Here is a 23403-nt window from a genome sequence, read left to right on the forward strand (position 1 = left end):
TACTATCATTGAAAATATTCCTGTAAGAAATGAATTAATAAATAAATGAATTAATAAAACCAGTCTGATATGGCATTTAAATCTAGCTATCATAGCAAATTGAGGACAATATTATACCCTACCACAGGGATGCCATATACAATTTGTAGAATATAGAAATGTAGTAGTTTTAAAAGGCAAATAGCCTTATTTCTTCCAAATATAAATAGAAATAATGAAAGTTTTAAAAAAGGGCTGTTGTCGATTCAAAGAATTATATACTAACAAACCAAGTGGAATGCTATGCATGACTATTCAAGTGTCGATGTGAATATATACATTTAAAAAACACATTATGTTTGGATAAGATTTTCTTTTATCTAGAAATACCTCAAAATACCTTAGGTATCCCACTGTGATACACTATAACGATTTATTATTATATTTTACAGTTTTCAGCAGGTAGCATGACTATAGTTTACAAGTACTGGGGTCCCCAAATGAGGCAATACAGCAAAGTACACTGAGAAGACATTATAAAAGCAATGTAGGCCTTAGTTACTATTTCTAAGATAGGACATGAGAAAATGTAAGTACATATTGATATTATATTTTGGGCATTGTGTAAGAAATGCTCATGGAAAATTGACAAAATGGTCAAATATTCAATATGAAATGAAACAAAAAGAAAACTGAGGTTGGGACACCAATGGCAAGTCGTAATAGTAAGACTAAGATGGTCCCTAATAGAGATAGGTATAGAAATCTATAACAAATCTGTTACAGTAGTGAACCTGTCACAATTACTTATAGTGCTTTGTATATTGGAGACAATGCCTCTTTCCAAATACCCCTCATGTATTTAGAAGTCTGAGCTATACTTCTGTTATGGTCTACATAAATGTACATAATAGATGTGTTATACTTCTGTTATGGTCTACATAAATCTACATAAATGTACATTATTATGTACATCTACATAAATATATATATGTACATTTATGTAGACACACACACAAGTATTTATTGGGAATACATTAAAATAAAAATACATTAAAATAATAAAAACTATATATAGTTTACAGATAGTTATACACTCTCTAAATATTATGTTTATAGATAGTTATATAGATATGTGACAGAGAATACAGGAAACAGAGAGAGAAACCTCAAGGTAGAAATAATGTGCAACACTTTAGCTCACCAAAATGCATTTAATACACTAGAAATAGTGGGTAAAATCTATAGGAATGTAAGAAAAGTAAACATTAAGTTCCTCCCAAATAAAATGAATTGCAAAATATTAAGTATTTTTAAAAATATTTAACATATGAAACAAAAAAACAAGGGAAAATGTCCTATATTAAAAGAGATTTAAAAAATATTAAAAATAAATTACTACAAATAACCAAAAATAAGACACTAATGGCCTAGATAAAAATGCATGGTCCCAGCTTGGATCCAGATTTTTTTTCCAATTCTTGTGATATCTTTGGACCAACTCACAAATTTACATGAGAATATTTAAAAACTCATTAAGGGACTCTACTTAATAATGATAGATAGGAATATTGTGGTTATTTAAAATTCTTATCTATAAGCATACAGACAATTCAAGATTGAAAGATCATGGAATTTGTAACTTGCAAAATATGGCAAAATACTGATAATTATTAGTTTTAGTTGCTCATTTTAAGTTATTATCTCATATATAAATATGAAAAAATTTTCTTTTTTAAGATTTATTTTATGGACAGAGAGAGAGAACACAAGCAGGGGGCACAACAGACAGAGGGAGAGAGAGAGAAGCAGGGTCCCGGCTGAGCAAAAAGCCCAATGACGGGCTCCCTCCCAGGACCCTGGAATCATGACCTGAGCTGAAGGCAGAAGCTTAACCAACTGAGCCACCCAGGTGCCTCTGAATATGAACATTTTATAATAAAAACTAACAATCCATTCCTCAAAGAATTAAACATGAAAATACCACATGACTCCTAGCGATTTTACTCTTAGATATATACCCAAAGGAAATGAAAACAGGGACTCAAGACATTTTCATGCTGATATTCATAGCAGCATTATTCAACGTGGACAGCCAGGAGCCATACTATTCACAAAGTAAAAAAGGAGAAACATCCAAGTGTTAAAAAACTAATAAAATTGGATGTATATAAACGTTGGAATATTATTGGGACATAAAAATAAATGAAGTTCTGATACATGATTTACTTCCTAACTACCATTCCCTGTAAGGAACCAGGTATCCTCAGAGAAATTGCTGGTTCCACAACTGGAGCAAGAGAACAAAATAAACCTGGATCCTGTTAGGTGGCCAGAAAGTAAATAGCCCTCAGGAAAGGATATATGGACATGCGGTCAAGACACAGAAGCCAACTTAAGACACAGAGGCCAACTAACAAGAGACCAGAATTTCCAAATGAGGGACAATTTTATTGAAGAAGAGAAATGAATTTCATCTGTATGGCAAATAAAATGTCCATGAGTCCACATAGAAATGAATAATCCAAACTTGGGGGATAAGGAATTAACTCTTATAGTACAAAATTCCAATTCCAATTAATAAAATGTAGGATTCAGAAATTTTTAAAACATCACAATTTGCATTTTCAACAGAGTATCATGTCATCTTTGAAGAGTGAAAGTTTGACTTCTTTGCTGATTTGGATGTAATTGTTTTTGTTGTCGGATTGCTGAGGCTAAGACTTCTACTATGTTGAACAATACTGTGAGAGTGGACATCCCTGTGGTGTTTCTGACCTTAGGGGAAAGTCTCTCAGGTTTTCTCCACTGAAGATGATATTCGGTGTGGGGTTTTTGTTTATGCTTTTTATGATATTGAGGTATGTTCCCTCTATCCCCATACAACAGAGGGTTTTAATCAAGAAAAGATGCTGTATTTTGTCAAATGCTTCTTCTGCATCTATTGAGAGGATCATATGGTTCTCATCCTTCTTTAATTAATGTGGTGTATCACATTGATTTGCAGATGCTGAGCCACCTTTTAAGTCCAGGAATAAACCCCACCTGGCTGTGGAGAATAATCCTTTTAATGTACTGTTGGGTCCTATTAGCAAATGTCTTACAGATAAAGGGATAGTTTCCAAGACCTATAAAGAACTTACCAAACTCAGCACCCAAAAAAACAAAAAAATCCAGGCAAGAAATGGGCGGAAGACATGAACGGACATTTCTCCAAAGACGACACACAAATGGCCAACATGAAAAAATGCCCAGCATCCCTCAGCATCAGGGAAATACAGATCAAAACCACAATGAGATACCACCTCACATCAGTCAGAGTGGCTAAAATTAACAAGTCAGGAAACAACAGATGTTGACGAGGATGTGGAGAAAGGGGAACCCTCTTACACTGTTGGTGGGGAAGAAAGCTGTTGCAGCCACTCTTGAAAACAGTTATGGAGGTTCCTCAAAAAGTTAAAAATAGTGCTATGACCCAGCAGTTGCACTACTGGCTATTTATCCAAAGAATACAAATATAGATTTGAGGGGACACCGGCACCCCTATGTTTATAGCAACAATATCCACAATATCTAAAATATGTAAAGAGTGCAGATGTCCATCAACAGGTGAATGGATAAAGATGTGGTACATATATACAATGGAAAAGTACTCAGCCATCAAAAAAATGAAATTTTATGATTTGCAACAATGTGAATAGAACGAGAAAGTATTATTAAGAAAAATCAGTCAGAGGAACACAAATATCATGATTTCACTCATACATGTAATTTTGTAATTTAAGATATAAAACAGATGAACATAGAAGAAGGAAGGGAAAATTAAATTAAGACAAAATCATGGTGGGGTACAAACCATAACAGACTCTTAACTATAACAAACTGGAGGGGAGCTGGGTGGGGGGATGGGGTAACTGATTGATGGGCATTAAGGAGCAACATGATATAATGAGCACTGGGTGTTACATGCAACTGATGAATCACTACACTCTACCTCTGAAACTTAAAAAAACTTAAAAAAATAAGCTTGTTTTGTCAAAAAAAAAAACACCATTGTGTATTAATTATTGCAAACAACAATACAGTCTAAAATTTACAGATAAAAGTAAAACAATATTTGTAGTTATCTTCCCCTACAGATATCTATTATGTAACACTATGTAATCAAAGTTAACATCACTAGTCACAAGGCCTATCAACAGTATGTGATTTCTAGTGATGAACTGAAAAGGGAGTACCATTTCTGTAGTAATCTTATGCACAACCTCAATTTCTATGACAAAAATCACACAAACCCATAGGGAGCAACATAAATAGTTAGATGTTTTGTAGACTCTTCAAAAACATCAAAATTGTGAAAACCAAAGAAAACTGGGCAACTGCCCCAAGCAGAAGGACATTAAGGAGACTATGATAACTATGTGCAATGTGGGATTCCACATTCAATCATGGATTATAAAAAGTTAACGGTAGTGTATCAATTTCCTGGTTTAGATAACTGTATTAATGCATATGAAAGATGTTAATATAAGAGGAAGGTAGACAACAATATACATTTTTGTAAGCCAGAAGTTATTTGAATATAAAAATTAAAGAATTATTGCGAATACTTCTTGCTTCCAGCCTATAAAAAATAACACTCCAAACATTTTGGTAGAGCAGGTAAACCAAATATAAATACCTACCAAAAACAGAACAATATAAGCTGTTTATTTAGGATCATATTTTCAGAAATTGCAAATAAAACTGTAACAATAGGAAAATATATATGAATGTATATATACACAAATAGACATGCACATTCATACATACACAAAATGTAGTTCAAGAATGTTCGTTTTTAGGAAAAGTGATTTTTAGCCTAATCAATAATTATAATGCCAAGTATGATCACCTATAATACACGACAAATATAAAATATTTTATTAAACTGTCCACAAATTTTGCCATAAATGCCCAATAAAGATACGAAAGTTACCTAAAATGACCCATAAGTAAACGAACCTTAAACTAATAGGATTAATAGTCACTGTCAAATAAGCAAGGGCTGTTTCTGCTTCCATATATTCTGTAAGAACCAGGAATTAAGAAAGAAAAGCAAAATTTTGGAATTTTAATGAAATCCCACTAGAAAAATAAACAAAAATGGCTCTTATATATAAGTAAGAAAGAAACTAGTTGTACAATCCCCATCACTACATTAACAAAACTATGAAATGACTGGGAATGAATAAAAAAATTACACCAGCAGTTTCCCAACATAATAATTTGATTAAAAATAGAAAGACATACCTTGCAGTTGGATAGGAAGACTCAATTTTAAAGAGATCTATTCTCTCCTAATTAATCTATTAAATTTGGTGCAAATGAAATTAAAACTGAATTTTTTTTCCAACTTGCAAAATAATTTTAAGCATCGAGAGAAAAAAAATGCGACTACAGACAGGGAATATTCTGAAAAAAAAAAGAAGAGAAATGAGATAGATCTCAATGGAATAGACTAAAAATCATCAGTAATTTTAAAGTATCAACAGATGGTAAGGCAAACAAATAGAAACGCAGGTGATTATATGTGGGGATTTCTAAATAACTATGGTAGAATTTAACATAAGTGGTAACTGCTTAAGTCAAGGTAAATAATTTGAGTAGGTAATGATTTAAAACCACAGTAATGATTAATGGAAAAAATCAAATGACAGAATAATTGACAAAAAGAACAGAAGAAAATAGAAAGAATGCATGATAGTGATGTACACATGGTTTTAAATAAAAACACAAAACTCAAAAGGCATAAAGCAGAACATTATTATATTTGAATACACAATGTCTGTACAACCAAAAAGTAAAACATCACAGTAAAATGGTGGTGAGAACACATGGTATTTCATTTGCAATGCATGGCAAATGGTTAACATCCTTAATCATAAATGATATCTTAGAAACCAGTAACAAAAACTCTAATATTCTGAGAAATGGAATAAAAAAACACAGAGGAAAATGAAATAACATGTGACTAATAAGGTTTAAGGACATACCAAGATGACTGAACTGAACAGTAAGAGAAGAAAAGCAAATTTTTTGTAATACCACATTGTCAAAGATTAAAACACTGAAATTCAATGTTTATACTGTTTAAGAAAACAGAAGTCTCATAAACAAACACTGGGAGACAAGACTGATAAGGATAATCTATACCATTTGGGGAGAATTTATACTTTTGACTCAGAACATAAATTTTGGATATGCTTAATTCCAATAAGGTGGAAATACTAGGACTATTTCAACAAATTAGCCAGAGAAATTAAAAGTAATTTCTATATAAAGCATGTAACTGCCTAGAAAATTTGTAGCTACATCCAAAATACTACTAGCATAACACTTTGTTCAGTGATATACCCCAAAAGGATATGCACAAAACTCCATTAACAGTAGATAATGTTGGAGAGTAGAATTAGAAGGGGAAAAAGCATTTAAGAAGTAAAAATACTATCCTTCACAAATTTCTTTGCCCTTTGTAATTTGGAAAAAGATAATTTTTATCAATTGATTTTAAATTTACCCTGTAATAAGTGAAAATTATAAATATGTGCAGTTTAAACTTATAGGAATACTGAAATGAAGCCTTGCAATCACACCATCCTGAGCTTCTCTGTGTAACAACATCTCCACCATTCAAGCTCCTGAGATTTAGTCCAATGTCAATAATGAAAACAGTCAACATGCCTGGTTACAGTTCCCTCCAATGACACTGTTTAGTTAACTTCCAAACTTGAGCTTTCTCAGTCCCATTTTTCTGATCTGATAGGAGTATCCACTCCAACACATGGAACAGAAGTCTCCATACATTATGAAGACTGTCTTTTGGATTTGGAGATGGTGGCAGAAGAAATAGCATCAGTTTTCTGTTTGTCATCACCTGAGAGGACACATTAGGAAATGGGTAAAAGTTAGAAACACACTTTTACGCAATTATCGGTAGGAGCTAATAAAATTATGTATAATGAAATCCAACAGCCATTTAATTGTGAAGAAATAACAGAAGGATCAGAAATTCTTTTGGAACTTTCTAGTAAGAAGGCTAGAGATGATAACTACACTTACCGTGTTGACTATTGCATAATGCACATAATGCATTATGTGCATTGATTCACTATCACTATTCACTATTGATATACCTGAAGCTAATGCAACATTGTACGTCAACTTTTTTAAAAAGCCAGTTATTGGTATTCTTTCTTCCCATACTTTTATAATTCTCATGTTATGTCTCTGTTCAACTATGTATCGGAATGGCTTCCTATATCTCTAGAGCGCTCATTCACACACAGAATTATTTCATGTAATCTATATGCATTTCTGTATAAGAAACTGGGCAACAGTGCCAAAAAATTCCAAAAAAAAACAAAAAACAAAACCAAAAGGACCTCAGTCCACTTGGTGAGAAAAATGGTAACTTTACTAAAGATACAGATGCTACAATGGAATTTAGGAATAGATTTGGATCCTAACCCATTATTCCATCTGACTACCAAAAAACTGTTGAGTAGGCACTTCCACCAAGAAGTCCTTAATCTTCTATTTAGTAATGATTAATCCTAAGAACAAAATACTTTATGATTGAAGCCTTCACCTTTAAGGTTATTCTGAGAGTAACAGGTAGGCAGCCAAGGTTCTCTGAAAAACAATGTCTAAATAATTTGTCTGCATTCATGCTTAGTCTCATATCCCATGAATTAACCTTCTAAAGGGGCACAGTGGGAAATGAAAGAAAAATGAGAATCCTAGAACTCCTGATCCATCAGAAGCTGGGATTCACTATTTGCTATAACACCTATGTTTTCCTTAACAACAGCTCCCTGTCACCGTTTTTATAGTTCATTGTTTTAGTTACTTCTAAGATTGAATATTTAAGCATCAGCTTAGTGCACCTGAGCTCTTCCCTCTTTTACATTCCTCAAACTCACTTAATCCAAAAAATTATGTGATTTTTTTTCTCTCTCCAATTTCTTATCTTTTGCGTAATTTACTCCCAAAGTCACAAAACAATTCAGTAAAACTTTACTCTATGACAGGTAATGTGTAAGATGTTCGTTGAAAAATATCTGCAAGAAATTCAAAATGTGTGAGACATGAAATTCTGAAAATTAATTAATTGAGCTCATAAAGACAGATATAGGATTTGATAGGAATATTGTGAATGGATTCCAAAATTGAAAAAAATTCTAAAGTTCCACAGCTGTAGGTCTTAACAACTGTGCCTTCTTCCATATGGTCTTACATGTAACTACAGGTCAGCAGTTACCTTGGCACTACCCTACCCCCACCATGAGATGGAATCTCTACTAGAATTCTGGGTGGTCGTATAACAATGTTAGCCAACAAAATATGCCAGAATTGATACTACATCACTCTAAAGTTGGACCATAAAGGTCACATGCCACTTTCCCAAGGCTCTATCACTTCTTTTTTATGATACTGCCTCTGGGTAAACTTGTATGAAGGTGCTCTATCTAAGCCTAGCCTTTCAAGTCATCCCAAACCAAGTACAGAACATATGTTTGAAGGAGGATCCAGATACCGTAGCTGTCTGAATCATTGTTAAACACTGGTTCTTCCAAGCTGACTCCACATTCTGGCACTGTCAGAAATCTTCACACACAGAATTCATGAAACAACAACACAATAGATGCTTTATGCCACCAAGTTTCAGGATTATTACTCAGCAATATGTAACCTGAACAGATCTCACTCTCTACTAGCTGCCACCAAAAATTCATTAATCTTAATAAAAGCATAATATTAACTCCTGTCTAACCAAAGTGTCCCTCCTTGAATCAAATGAGCACTTATCTGTTCTTACAATAATTTTGCCAAGGGGTATTCCTGGGACCAGAGATAGAGATGAAGAACACTTGAATGAATAATACTGCCAACGAGAGGTCTGGTGATACCAATTCTTGCAATTACAAACATCAAGGGCAGAAGTGGTTTTTCATGGAACTATCATCTCCTGATAGGAAAAAAGAAGAAACATTGTTAAGCTAAGATACACACCATTCTCATAAAATAACTAAAGCAGCAGATTACGTGGAGGCTCATCTTAAAATTTGTTATAAATTTCTTTTAATGCTTAGAAACAATTCCTCATTAATCAATCCCATAGCTGATGCAACTCTCCAACATCAGCCATTACTTTACCAATACTTTTTAAGTTTTTATTTAAATTCCAGCTAGTCAACATACAGTGTACTACTAGTTTCAGATATACAATTTAGTGATTCAACACTTCCATACAACACCCCTTGTTCATCACAAGTGCCCTCCTTAATTCCCATCACTTATTTCATCCATTCCCCATACCTACCTCCCCCCTGGTAACCACCAGTTTGTTCTCTGTAGTTAAGACTCTGTTTCTTGGTTTGCCTCTGCCTTTTTCTTCCCTTTGCTAGTTTGCTTTGTTTCTTAAGTTTCACCTGAGTGAAATCATATGGTATTAGCCTTTCTTTATTGACAAATATATGACTGCAATCCACTTCATTGCAAATGGCAAGGTCTCATTCTTACTTTACGGCTGTGTAACATTCCATGTTTATTTACGACTTCTTCCTTCCATTCATCAGTTGATGGACACTTAGGCTATTTCCATAGTTTGGCTATTGTAGATAATGCTGCTATAAACAAGGGGGGGCATGTATCCCGTTGAATTAGTACTTTTGTAGTCTCTAAGTCAATGTCTCAAGGCTGAATCATATTTTTAACTTTTTGAGGAACCTCCACACACTTTTCCACAGTGGCTGTACCAGTTTGCATTCCCACCAACAGGACAGAAGGTTCCCCTTTATTTTCAGTTTCCATGAACTTCTCCCTTTATCACACTATATACTTGCAAAAATTCTTTCTGTCCAACTAATGAACAATCGACGACTTCCTTTATAACATTATGTCACATCTGATTATAAATAAGGTAATTAATTGAAAGAATACACAAATAATTTCCCACATTCTACATATACTCCACATCTCTATTTCAGTAAAATTATCTTTGGAAAGAATTAATTTTCTCACTAATTCTCAAACATTGTTGAATATTCCAAAGTCTGCACCAGTAATATTTTCCTTAGCCTAGCCAAAGCATTGTCCTAAAAAAGCACTTCTTGATCCAGAACCTTACCTGTGGTTCTCAGTTAAGACTTTTAAATTAAGGAAGTCCATAGCATGAGGAATGTTCCTGATATCAGCTGCCCTCAGGTTATCTATAAATTTCTTCTTTTCATCATGTACATCTGATAAGTAAGTATACAATATAGCCAGTTACAAATGAGACACCAGGACACACACGTTAGAATGACTTCAGAATTATCAGGAATAGTGAATGGAGATAAACAAGCAGTTAACAGCACAGTAACTTCTTAAAAATTTTCTCCCCTTATCAGTGAATGTTTACCACAAATTTATTGAAAGGTTTTTCACGCTTATTCTGAATAATATTTAAAAAATGTAAAGACCTACCTGAAATCCTTCTGACAGACTCAACTACCATAGAAAGTAAAGAATCCATTCTCCAATTACTACCATTAATTAAGAGTAACTTCCAACTTACTCCAACAAACTCCCCCTCAAACAATGTGATCTAGTCAGTTAACCACAAATATGGCAGTACATTATGAAAATTACCCTTTCTATAAAGTTCCAATGACTTATTTTAATCATTCATGTGTTTGTAAACCCAAATATAATTGTTTAGCACTTACCTCAAATCCCATCTTCTCCCATATTCTTTTCTTGGATCCCACAATATTGTTTCAGTGTGTAAAACTCTCGGCTGTACTAGAGTCTCTAAATCACACGTTCTTCTGATCACTCACAAACTATTCATAATGGCCACTGGGAATACAAAATTGGATGTAACAGCCCAATACTCCCAAGATGTCAATAGGCAACGATACAGAGAGGCACAAATTGGTTGTATCCTTAAAATCCCCTTTTGTTATTTAAATGTTCCTTTTGAAATATCTTTAAAATTTCAAATGCAGAATGTAGAAGCAGAAGCAGTCCTTCCACTCCCAACTCTTTACACAATGTTAAATTTTTGCCATATGATTTTCCAGACAACTTTCTATTCAACAATTCATATATTCATTTCAGATTGTCAAGTAGCAATATACAGATAATTAACAATGTTTTGCCATTTAACTTACACATGTACAAAAACCTTAAGAAGAATGCTAAAATAGTCACCATTATAATAACACTGATGAGGAAGCATTACTTAACTCTATAATCACATCAGAATAATTAACATTCCTCAAGAATAGTGAACATTAACATTTCCATTAGAACAACTAGAGGCATATGGGCATACCTCTGTAAACACACTATCAGTTGATGTTTGTTCAAAAATGACATAATTTAAAATATCCATTTAAAACACCCTTTCATATCAGAATATCTTCCATTGTGTAAATTATATTCATATGATGAATAAGATATAACCATTATGACCTTTTACGGATATATATTTCACATGCTCCAATTATTTGATACTCAATGTAGAACATACTTTCTTCTTTGTAAATTTGAGACTAGGAATAGATAAAATCCCAACAAGTTATACCACTTCAAATGTTTACACACTTGAATTTCAACTTTTATTGCCAAACTGCTGTTCAAAAAATATACTAATTTATGTCGTTTATACTTTTTATTTTGCTCTAAGAAATTTTCATAATTTATTACAGTCTACTAAGATGGAACACTTTTGACATTGTTTGACTATCACGTAACATATAAATGTAACTATACACTGGGCACCTTCAAAAAGCTCTCAGAATAATAAAATAAATATTCATAATCACAGAAATTCTGTTTTCATTTAGATGTATATATATACAGGGTAACAGAAGAGAAAACATATAGAGCTACTTATCCATTTTATATTAAAAACAACATACACTTAGATATATCATAAGTGGGATTATAGAAACGTTTTAAGCTTAGATTTGAAATACTATTTCCATAATTTTCAAAAAAAATGCAAAGCAATAAGCTAATAAATGATAAAGAAAACACTATAAGATTTATACTCCTAAAACTAATTTTACTATATACAGGTGCTTAACATTTATTTTATATATGTATATGCACATACACATAAAAATTTGCCACGAGTAGATCTATATAACATAATAAAATAACAATTACTTAGCAATACAATTATCTTTTAACTATGAACATATCTCTGATTTTAAACAACAATTCTCTTTCTCAAGTCTCCCTGCTTCTTTCTAAGGATAAAATACACCCGGGGTATTTTCGTTTGTTTTCTAAGTACAGAATCTAATCTTTTCTTGTACATGAGAACCTAACAATCTGAACAAAAAGGAAGCTATCTCTCTGACCCAAAACCCACCTAACAAACATCAAAATGTTACATAACCCTAAAAGAACAATTATTAGTTACTTCTTGCACTGATAGAATATTTAGAAAAAACAATTTATGGTATTTGACAATGAAATATTTGTAAATGTATACATTGTGAAATTCTGTGCATCTGAAAAAACTAGGTATTTATAAATAATATATTCATCTGTTATTTACAAAGTTGTCTTGAATGTTGTCATGCTGTTCAGTTAAATACAAAACTGAATAGCTCGAAGAGGGAGAATAAAATTTCTTATATAAATATTTCTTATGACTAAAATACATAATGCCCTATTAGCAATACAGCTATAACATTAGGACTTAGGATTTTTAATGTATAGTAAATAAAAAGACTAAACAGTGATTAAAATATAAAATTTTCTTTTAGAGAATGCAAGAGTGGAAGTACACCCTTTTAACTTTCTCTTTCCCCTAACAACTCAATAAACAGATACCAAAATATGTATAGCTCAAGAAACCTAAAATTGGTGTCAATTGCAATGTTAATACAACACTTGATAACAATGACTATGAAATTTTACAATGAATTATTTACAAAATTATACTTTGTGAGACTCTACACATCTAGAAAGACTAGATGTTAAAAATTAAAAAAATTGTATCTGCCTATTATTTACAAAGTTGTCTTGAATATTGTCATGCAACCAAAGGAACACATACAGAACTGTGTATTGTTCCAAGAGGTAGTATAAAATTTTTTTAAGGAAGTCATTTTTATCTCCAATGTAAACAATAACAATAAAAATAAAATGGGGGAGGGATGAATAGGTGGAGCACAGAGAATTTTTAGGAGATTTAACCATAACAAACCATGGACTTTAGGTTATGATGATATGTCAATGAAAATTCATCTGTAGTAACAAATGTACTGGTCTGGTAAGGGATGTTGATAATTGGGGTGACTATGCATGTGTTAGGCAGGGGCTATATGGCAAATCTCTGTACCTTGCCCTCAATTTTGCTGTGAACCTAAATCTGCTCCAAAAAGTAATCCTAACAAAAAAATAATAAAAGAAGATCCTAATGAAATACATTATAATACATTCAGAAACATCAAATGAATTCACATGGTATAAGTTTTTTAATATACGATTTGTACTTATACAATGGCATATACTATTCTACTATGAGAATGGGAAAACGCACAATCTTTTCTATTTCTCCTCTTAAGAACCAAACTAATATGATAAATGTTTCACTGCTCCAAGAGCCTGTATATCAATGATCAATTTCTTTGTCATGTTGATTTTAAAAGACAATAATCCTAACACATTTACAAGAAAAATATATAATATACTGTGACACTCAATATATCTAGAAATATTAGATGTTGAAAAATAAATATTTCACTTGCCAATTAATTACAAAGTTGTCTTATTGTCATATAACAGATGAACACAGAATTTTGTAATTTAGATTCTATAACCTATTCTTCAGAAAAATGAATTTCATCAAAAACCTCAGTACATCTGAGAAAATAAGATATACCTATATGTCCCCTAAGTAGGCAGAAATATTTTTATATAAAATGGGTAAAATTTAATTATTGCAGTCTAGTTTTTCTTCTAAATGAAATTGTGAGACAAAAAACTTTTAACCACTCTGTCCTCCCTGATTATATACGTGTGTGCATGTGTATAAACGCACACAAATGTTAACAAAAATGTAGCTCAGAATCTTTTAAATCAATTTTCAAGTCATTTGTCTTTAACAATCCCATCAATCTATGTAATCCTATACAAGGGTGAACAGTATCAAAAGAAAACGGTTTCTACCCTCTACCATTATGTTCATCAACGATTCTATATACTTCCTAAGTCAAGGTTATAAAGTAACTATTATAAATACTACTGTTTAACAATAAACCACAAGGAGCCATCCATACAGAATTCTTAGAATAATTTGCAAATGTTAAACTTGTCAAACTTATGGTTTATCAATAGCATGACTACAACATACACATGATGTTCAACGTCTCTTTAAACCAAAAAGAATAGTTAAGAAGCAAAAGAATCAAACATTTTTATAGACAATATTGGAAAACAACCGCCCTTACATCCATATTCCTCACAACAAACCACTAACATGCAGAGAAATTAATTACTATATTGATTTTTTAAAGTATGACTATTTAAAAGTATGTTTGTCAGCAATGTCGATATAGAAGTAAGCGTTTTTATGAATAATTACATACACAGCATTCTAGGAATCATACTTAACAATAGAGGCTCATTTTACCATTTCAAATGGTAATGTGCTTTAATTTTAGGTGAAATATATTCAAATATAAAACAGAAATGTCTGCACATCTGTAAAGTTATATGGTACAAAAACAAAGAGCTGATCACATGTGCATTACTACCTAATAACCCCACACACACCAAGAGAAAACACATGGGCGTGGTCTCGAAACACTTCTATTGGTAATATATTTTTTTTTGCCATAGCTGTTCAATGTTAATAGATTTATTGTGTGTGCATGCGCGTGTGTAGAGACTATTTCTACATACCTAGGAAATTAAGATTTAATATAAGTTTGTGTATTATATATGTAGCAGTGAAAGGCTTCCTGCTCTGTTCTCAACATTTAACATCCAAAATTTATACTGAAATAAGTAATTATTCAAGTTTCATATTTAAAAATATGAATGGCAATAATTTCTGTACTTTAACAAAAAATGTCTAACTAAAAATATCTCAATAACACAAAGAGAGAAAGAGAAAGGCAAACCAAGAAACAGACTCTTAACTATAAAGAAACTGAGGGTTACCAGAGGGAGAGTGCGGGGGGAGGGGGGGCATAGATTAACTAAGTGATTGATACTAAGGAGTACACTGGTGATGAGCACTGAGTGTTGTATGGAAGTGCTGAATCACTATATGGTACATCTGAAACTATTATTACACTGCATGTTAACTAACCGAAATTTAAGTAAAAACTTTTTAAAAAGGACAGAAAAATTAAAAAAAAAACATCAAAATCAACCCTAACTCATGAAGGTGCTCACTATCTATACTCAATGTTTCTACCTTTATCATTTCAATGAAAATGTATTTCCAAAATTATTGACAGAAATCATATATCCAACAATGTTTTCTAAAATGACACTGATCTTCTATATCCAAAAACATAATAATAATACAATCTCCATCACCATCCCAAATAGACATGGTATAGTGATTCAATTTGCCAAAATAAAATGTTTTTACATTGTCTCTCAGACTGGTATTCAAAAAATATGTGCCTATCAGCAAATCCTATGCAGATGTTTTCAAACAAAAACTAACACCGGTCTATAATTTAGGTAGCAATCTAACAATATCTTCAGCAACTAAAGCTCAAACTGAAACTCCCTGTATCATGAACCACAAAACAACACAAACAACAGACTAAGGCCGAGTGATAATTACTTGGCCAAAAAGTGTTTGCTATGATTTTTAATAAACACTTATTTTATAGACATTTATACAATACACCTGTGAGTCTATATACAGGCGTACATGAAAGCAACCCCTACAAGGATTAAAAGTTTAAAGCAAAACTATTATGTATTCTAACTATTATACACAGAACAATCTAACAAAATACCCCAAACTTCAGCTGCCCAATTATTTACTAAGAGATAATCTGACAACTGTTACGGTAATTTTCACTCCATATATAATAAATACAAAACATGCTGATATAATAGTTCCTTGGCTTTAAGAAAACATAACAGCTGTGTCTATCATATACACATCGTATAAAACATTTCTTGGATCAACCCAGCCTTTAATGACCATAGGTCTGACAGACAATTGTGAACATCCCCCATAAAAACTTATAATCACCTACACCTATACAACTAGATGTAAGTATTTTAAAACAAGAACAATTCAGTTACCATTAAATGTCAAATTCCACAGACATGAAAACTTTTCTAACCTGTTATGTTTAACCACACCTCTAAAAAAAAAGTAACTATATTTTGTTTGTATACAAACATCTGAAAACCATGAAAAAAGGTAGACCACCAGTTACAATGCCATTTCCACCATGATGAATCTTATGTAAAACAATGAGATATCATACTAAACATTTACCACAACCTAAAAATTGAGCCTAAAGATCTGATGAACACACAAAGAGGCTAGATATAATACCACTTTTGGGAAATAAAAATGTTTATCCTAATAGGGTGATGGGTATTTACAGAGATGCCTATACATGTAGAGAATTAGATGTTAAATAAAAAATGTTACATTATATATAACATTGTAAGAAAAAGTATAACAATATCTACTGAAAAGGAATTAATGTTAAGAGGCAATTCAATAATTCCACTGGTTAAAACAATAACAAAAACCCACACCTGTTTAACAATACAGTATTAGTAAAATATATGTAGATTCCCAATATCTGAACATGAAGTAAAGCCTGGCTGTTCAAGAACTATCTCTGTACATACGCATATACATAGAGCCCTCAAAATTCCCTGTTCTCTACCTTTTAAATTCTGCTTTTATTTGTCTAGTACAAACAAAGCAGTCTAGAACTCCTCTCAGTAACCAACAAAATTATATTCTAACAATTAAAATGCCCCAAATGTCAGCCATCACCATGCTTAATAGGAGGTCTTAACACAGTCCTTTTTTCTATTATATACAGAGAAATAAAAAAGCCCATCAAATCCTAGCCCATCAAATATGCATAGAGGCTGGCCTCTAATGCAGGAATTCCATCATGAGAATTAAATCTCATACCATACAAATATTAACATAAAGACCACTTAACAGAGTAACATCTACATCCACATATAGCAGCCTTAACGAAACTTATGTGACAACTGCATATAGAACAATCCCTGGCCCCCCCCAAAAAAGCAACAGCAATAATCGAATCAAATGATTTTAAATGTCCATCATTCAGAGGTAACTTCAATTTCTATAGTCACGTATTAAAAATATCTCTTCTACATATGTTAGTAACTGCTTTCTTAGCAATCACAATGCCTTATGGTTACAAAGCAATTGTATTTGGTTATTTCATATACAATATTCTCAAAACGCACATAAATAACTAGTGCCTTACATTTTTTCGCGATAAATGTAGTAAACACTCCCCATGGCCATTTCCTCTTTGCCTTACATAAGCACTCAAACAATAAATACAGGACTGAGTCTATCTTTACAAAATGGCCCATTCCCTTCTAAAATATTCTCCAGAAGGCAGTTTTACCAAACATGTTTTTAGAAACTTCCATAGGAAACCAGCTCTATTATCGCAGCAACCATTTTTAAAAGTATCTAAAAACAATAGATTTGTTTATAAATGCAGGCCTCAGTGCTTGAGCATTAGATTCCAAAAAAGATTAAGCAAAAAAAGAATAAAATACAATAAAAAACTATCAAATGTTGAATTTCATTCTCTTCACCTCCAAACATCCAGTGAACAGTTCATGCATATTCATCATTTACTGAGTATTTTATATTTCCATTTCAATACCATTACCCAATCACAATTTTCTTAAGTACTGAATTCTTAAGCTATATATGTCCAGTAAATTAGTTAATAGATTAGGTTCCTAGCTGTTTTAAAATGGCAGGTGAAGGAAATAAAAGAACGAAAACTAATACTTGTGTTTATCACACACGCAATGTCAAATAAGCAGGGCTCTTACTGGTGAATATTTTGATGGCAAATTGACACCCCATAGAAAGAATAATATTGAGATATTTTTTCCAAATCCAAAGACTGCCAATGAAATATAAATATTTGAAAGGCAAGATGAATTTCAGGACTATACATATCTTTATTTTGTCTGTGATTTTTTTGAAGTTGGTGAAGCTTCTAGCTGAATTCAGGATGTGTTGTCCTTCCCCTTCTTTCCACATATTCCTAGAAGGCTGGCTTATATTCACTTGATTTGCCCACACTAGACCAATACTACAAATGCCATCCACTTGAAATAATTTTCAATTCGGTATCACACAACAGCATTTTGGGGAATAATTTGGAATGAGAGATGCTGTGCTGATCATGCTGGACCATGAAATTAAAATAGAGTAGAAGATCTAGCGTGTCTCTACAGGAGGGTCCTGGTCAATGAACCCTTAAATCAGCATCAGGTTTAGACTTCCATAGCAGTCCATAAGTAAAATTGCACAGGATACTCCAGAAGAATTTGAAAACTACAATTTTATCAATGCAGAGGTACTCAAGCTATCCTTTCCTGTTCATGTTATTGGATGAAAGTTTTGCACATTATCCTACATCATCCTGGATTTTAATCACATTGTTTCTTGCTGCACAAATTTCTCCAGATTCTTATCAGGGGCGTCTTATTCAGGGGATAAAAGTAAAGGAAGATCACGAAATTTATGAATCCAAATGTTCAGTGACTAAAAGTGGAAAAATTCCAGTTTGTCAGTGGCAAAAGATGCTCTAAATACTATTGGTTTATATAATCTTTGTCTTCTTCTCTGATTATTGCTTATTTCTAACACTCTTGAAACATTTCAACTGCAGATTTTTGAAGCAACGTGATGTGGTTTGTCATCTTTTCCAGAAGACTGCTCTGGCAGACAGATGAATTAGAGAATCTGAAGCTAGAAGTAAGGGGACCAGTTAGAAGTTTTAATACAGTCAGAAGACAGCAATAACAACAAAACTGATCTAGAAAGGCAGCTTCAGAACAACCATCTAATGGAGTTTATACAGCATCTACTGTCCAAAAAATTTTCTAAGTTTCTGGATGAAATATGTGTCCATGTTTCTTAGGCTCCATTCATGTCCATGAATGACAGCCACTTCCTGACCTAGCTGGCACTGCCTTTTTACATGTATGTAAAACTGATAACCAAATCTATCATACAATGATTTTTAAGAATATTTATGAGTGATTTTTAGACATTTCATTTTACTTGCTATCATTTTCTTCTCTGAATTATCTGTACGTTTTTGTCACTTTGAATACAATTGTTCCAAGTCTTTTCTTTTAGAGTTGTACAGATGTTTATGTACATTACAAAAACAAAGGGAAGAACCAATATATTTTGCCAACCTAAAAAATGACACATTTTCACATCTTTTTATGTGGCCATGCACTCTTTCCTACTGACAAGTAAATTGTCTTATATCCTCAACAACAATGCTCTCTTGATTTCTAAGAGATATGCACAAAGGGCTAATTTCAACTGAACACGTGCTTTTTTAAATATTTAAACATGGAAGATTTATTTTCCTGTGAGTTATACTAAAACAGGTAGAAATATCCAGTAAGAGTAGACAACCTTAAGGAGCACCCTTTTCCCTTTCCACCAAGGCCCCAAATTAAAATTTGGCACTCTCTAAATGATAGAATGGGCAAGCTGACTTTAAGATAATATCACCTAATTTTATGCTCCCAGGAATGTGGCACAATAAAATGTCCATGTTTCGTGACTCAAAAAAATCACAAAGAATGAAAAATTTGAGCTTTAATATGAAGTCAAGCTTTGCCTATACCATAAGGAAAATTTTTTGTGCCTTTTGTTCATTTATGTATTGATTCTACCAATAGCCGTGTTAACAAAATACCAAATAACAATAATTGCTAACTTTCCAAACTCCTTCTAGATTCCAATTATTGTTTTCTTCTCCCTATAAGGGAAGAATAAGTCTATGCCTTCTTATAACCATTTTTATGAATCTTCCATGTTATAATCTTAGACATACAAATATTATTTGTTAAGTCAGGGCTTTTATGCATTGCTTCTCCATTGTGACTTCAGCAATCTTAGAGGAAACAAGTATTTCTATTGTTACTTTGATATCACTTAGAGCCATGATTCACTCAGTTGAGAAAACACGCCATCTGGGATGCCTGGGTGGCTCAGTTGGTTAAGAGGCTGCCTTTGGCTCAGGTCATGATCCCAGTGTCCTGGGATCGAGTCCCTCATAGGGCTCCTTGCTCAGTGGCGAACCCGCTTCTCCTTCTGCCTGCTGTTCCCCCTGCTTGTGCACGCTTGCTCTCTCTCTCTCGGACAAGTAAAACCTTAAAAAAATGAGAAAACATGCCATCTATCTAAACTACAAAGCCATTGTCCAGATAAGCTCACTAGAGAAGGTTATGTATTATACAAAATGTAAATAAGAAAAATACAATGCCCATATTTTCTGCGATTCTTCAAAAATAAGAAAACCAGTTTCACTGCAATAATTTATGTTCAGAAATCCTAAGTTACAATATTAAAAAATCCATCAAAATCCTAGAGGAGAACATAGGCAATAACTGCTTCGACATGGGCCACAGCAACTTCTTGCTAGACAAGTCTCCAAAAGCAAGGGCAACAAAAGAAAAAATAAACTATTGGGATTTCATCAAGATAAAAGGCTTCTGCACAGCAAAGGAAACAGTCAACAAAACAAAGAGGCAACCCATGGAATGGGAGAAGATATTTGCAAATGATGTTACAGATAAAGGGCTAATATCCAAGATCTGTAAAGAACTCATCAAACTCAACACTCAAAGAATAACCCCGTAAAAAATGGGCAGAAGACATGAACAGACATTTCTCCAAAGAAGACATACAAAAGGCTAACAGATCTGTGAAAAAAATGCTCAACATCATTAGCCATCAGGGAAATACAAATCAAAACCACAATGAGATACCACCTTACGCCAGTTAGAATGACCAAAATTAACAAGGCAGGAAACAACAAATGCTGGCGAGGAGGTAGGGAAAAGGTAACCCTCTTACCTTGGTGGGAATGCAAGTTGGTACAGCCACTTTGGGAAACAGTATGGAGGTTCCTCAAAATGTTAAAAATAGAGCTACCCTACTACCCAGCAATTGCACTATTAGGTATTGAACCTAAAGATACAGAGTAGTGAAAAGAAGTGGCACATGCACCCCAATGTTCATAACAAAAATGTCCACAATAGCCAAACTGTGGAAGGAGCCGAGATGCCCTTCAACAGATGAATTGATAAAGAAGATGTCGTCCATATATATAATGGAACATTATTCATCCATCAGAAAGGATGAATACCCACCATTTGCATCAACATGGATAGAACTGGAGGGGATTATGCTACGTGAAATAAGTCAAGCAGAGAAAGACAATCACCATATGATTTCACTCATATGTGGAACATAAGCAATAGCATAGAGGACCACAGGAGAAGGGAGGGAAATCTGAAGGGGGAGAAATCAGAGAGGGAGATGAGCCATGAGAGACTATGGACCCCAGGAACAACTAAGTGTCTCTGAAGGAAGGGGGTAGGGGGAGGAGATAACAGGGTGATGGGTATTAAGGACGGTATGTGTTGTGACATGCACTGGGTGTTACACATAACTAATGAATCATTGAACACTCCATCAAAAACTAATCATGTACTATACAGTGGCTAGCTAAACATAATAATTAAGAAACAAACAAACAAATAAATAAAATATGACGAAGCCAAAGAAAAACAAAAAACAAAACAAACAAACGAAAAACAACAAAAATATCCTCTGTAATTTCTTTTACCCACTCCAAGTCACAGAAAAAAAATTCCCTCATTTCAATTACAGGTTCCTTATTTGCTATAGCATGGGGAAGTGATTCTGATTTGACCTGTATCATTATTCTTCAGCACTTTCAAGCCTAGAGAAATCCTTGCCTAATTTTTGTTGTTTAAAAGTAGAAGTAGACAGTCCATTATAACACTATTCCCATGAAGAAGCATCATTAGAAACAAGGCAAGAAACAACAAATGTTGGAGAGGATGTGGAGAAAGGGGATCCCTCTTACACTGTTGGTGGGAATGCAAGTTGGTACAGCCACTTTGGAAAACAGTGTGGAGGTCCCTTTAAAGGTTAAAAATTGAGCTACCCTATGATCCACCAATTGTACTACTGGGCATTTACCCCAAAGATACAGACGTAGTGAAGAGAAGGGCCATATGCACCCTGATGTTCATGGCAGCATTGTCCGCAATAGCTAAATCGTGGAGGGAGCTGAGATGCCCTTCAACAGACGACTGGATTAAGAAGATGTGGTTCAAGGGGCGCCTGGGTGGCACAGTCGTTAAAGCGTCTGCCTTCGGCTCGGGGCGTGATCCCGGCGTGCCGGGATCGAGTCCCACATCAGGCTCCTCCGCTATGAGCCTGCTTCTTCCTCTCCCACTCCCCCTGCTGTGTTCCCTCTCTCGCTGGCTGTCTCTCTGTCACATAAATGGATAAAATCTTAAAAAAAAAAAAAAAGGCATTTGCTATGTGTCGAGAATGATTTAAAAAAAAAAAAAGATGTGGTTCATATAAACGATGGAATATTACTCAGCCATCAAAAAGAACGATTTCACAACATTTGCAGCAACATGGATGGAACTGGAGGAGACAATGCTAAGCGAAATAAGTCAAGCAGAGAAAGACAATTACCATATGGTTTCGCTCATTTATGGAGCATAAGAAGTAGGAAGATCGGTAGGAGAAGAAAGGGAAGAATGAAGGGGGGGTAAACAGAGGGGGAATGAACCATGAGAGACTATGGACCCTGGGAAACAAACTGAGGGCTTTAGAGGGGAGGGGGGTGGGGGATTGGGATAGGCCGGTGATGGGTATTAAGAAGGGCACGTATTGCATGGTGCACTGGGTGTTATACGCAAATAATGAATCATGGAACACTACATCAAAAACTAAGGATATAGTGTATGGTGACTAACACAACGTAATAAAAAATTATTATTAAAAAAACAAAACAAAACAAAAAAACAAAGCATATGGTGTCTTAGTGTGAGTCTTGACAGCAGGACAATTGTCAGTTTATTTTAAAAGAAATAAAAAAGAACAGAAACTTAAAAAAAAAAACAGCACTTGGGGCACCTGGGTGGCCCAGTCATTAAGCATCTGCCTTCGCCTCAGGTCATGATCCCAGGATCCTGGGATTGAGGGCACCTTGCTCAGTGGGGAGCCTGCTTCTCCCTCTCCCACTCCCCCTGCTTGTGTGTCTCTCCTTGCTAAATAAATAAATAAAA

At 33.6% G+C, this 23403-nt stretch overlaps 1 protein-coding gene across 9 annotated transcripts in view; it reads right to left on the reverse strand.

Moving 5' to 3' along the window:
• Positions 1-5770: 5770 nt before the first annotated feature.
• SNRPN (small nuclear ribonucleoprotein polypeptide N) overlaps positions 5771-23403 on the reverse strand; it is a 39312-nt gene continuing 21679 nt past the window's right edge. For 3 of the 9 annotated variants that reach the window (XM_048221248.2, XM_048221242.2, XM_048221233.1), the window contains 4 exons: positions 10731-19009; positions 10151-10262; positions 8840-8989; positions 5771-6895 (listed from right to left, as the gene is read on the reverse strand). The gene's annotated coding sequence lies outside the window, so the exon portion shown is untranslated. Of the gene's footprint in view, positions 6896-8839; positions 8990-9343; positions 9453-9543; positions 9651-10150; positions 10263-10730; positions 20437-23403 lie in introns of all 9 variants that reach the window. The other 6 variants (XM_057303607.1, XM_057303606.1, XM_057303604.1 and 3 more) reach the window with 6 other exon arrangements.

Source organism: Ursus arctos, unplaced genomic scaffold (genome assembly GCF_023065955.2).
Source record: "Ursus arctos isolate Adak ecotype North America unplaced genomic scaffold, UrsArc2.0 scaffold_28, whole genome shotgun sequence".
NCBI lineage: Eukaryota > Metazoa > Chordata > Mammalia > Carnivora > Ursidae > Ursus > Ursus arctos.